The sequence below is a fragment of the Lucilia cuprina genome, chromosome 2 (genome assembly GCF_022045245.1).
Source record: "Lucilia cuprina isolate Lc7/37 chromosome 2, ASM2204524v1, whole genome shotgun sequence".
Lineage (NCBI taxonomy): Eukaryota > Metazoa > Arthropoda > Insecta > Diptera > Calliphoridae > Lucilia > Lucilia cuprina.
The window spans coordinates 19064778-19066251 of NC_060950.1; positions in this window are offsets into that span (position 1 = coordinate 19064778).

Below are 1474 nucleotides of genomic sequence, written 5' to 3' on the forward strand. Positions count from 1 at the left end.
AGTCATAGTCTAGTCATAGTCTAGTCATAGCGTGCGTCTGGAAAAGTTCTCTTTAGTATAGAGTGTCATGAAAACTTTCCAACATTGAGACTCCTGCTAGAAACAGGACAGACGACAAACACATGTTTAGTACTGTAATAGCAAGAACGGTAGCAATATCTCAAACATTAGCAAAACAGCATTAGCAGCAGCAACATCACTGACGGTCATTAAAACAAAAGCAACAACCAAATATAAGCATATGAATCAAATTGAAACACACCATGCATGGGCAATACACGAATCACGGTTATAACCTTTTGTACTTAAAAAAGTTTTTCTTTTTTTTAAGAATTGTTTAAATGGTCTTATGCGACAAACAAACAACCAAACAAAACCGACCGCGTGAATAACTAATTTCAACGGAAGCTAAACAAAATCCAAAATGAAATAAAAAACCAAACTATAAACAACGACATCAGCAATAACGACACAACAACTACTACAATAATAAAATAAAGGATAACCCATTTATCACCCACCATCACTGTTAACATTTAAACACCAAGTAACCGGCCTTAAACCGACATTATTTAACTTTGTAACTTTTTTTGTTAAAAGTCCACATAGCCGTCTTATTGTGTTGTAAATTCTTTCTTTCTTTTGTTATTATTCTTGATGCTGTTACTTTAGAACAATATAAGATTTTCTGTGTTGCATTTGTTGTTATTGGCACATTGCAATAACAACAGCGGCAACAACATCAACAACATGTAATTCTTATTATTTACAATGCAATTTTGTTGCCAGAAAAACAAATCGTGCATTAACACTTTTAGAAAATGGGTTGTGGAAAAATACACACCTGATAACAACACAAATAAATAGAATTTGATTTTTTTGCGCTTTTAAACAAATATTTTTTGTCCTTTAAACTTTTTTGTGAGTATTTAAATTTAGTCAAAGTCAATGAGAATTTTCCTTTGCGATTTTATTTTTGAGGTGTGTGTTGGATGTTTGTTAACCACGAAGATTTTTGAATAAATAACGGACATTCGTTGAAATGATTTTCATTATTTTATGTTTAGATACTTTTTAATTGATCCATATATGTCAATATTTTGTTATTAATTATATTTTAGAATAATTTTCAATAAAATTTTTATAATTTCAATTAAAAACCAGCTACGAGACTGTATTGAGATTGAAGCAAAATTTTTACTATATATATGTTGATTTTATCGTGGGTACGTATGAGTAGTACAAGTTTACAGAAGTATAAGGGTGCGTATGAGTAATATAGAATAACATAATTAATTGAATGTTTGACAAAGCCAGAGTTTCAAAACAAACAAAGCTTGATTATAAGAGATCATTAGAAATACTCCTATCTATCTATCCATCTATCTATCTATCTATCTATCTATCTATCTATCTATCTATCTATCTATCTATCTATCTATCTATCTATCTATCTATCTATCTATCTATCTAT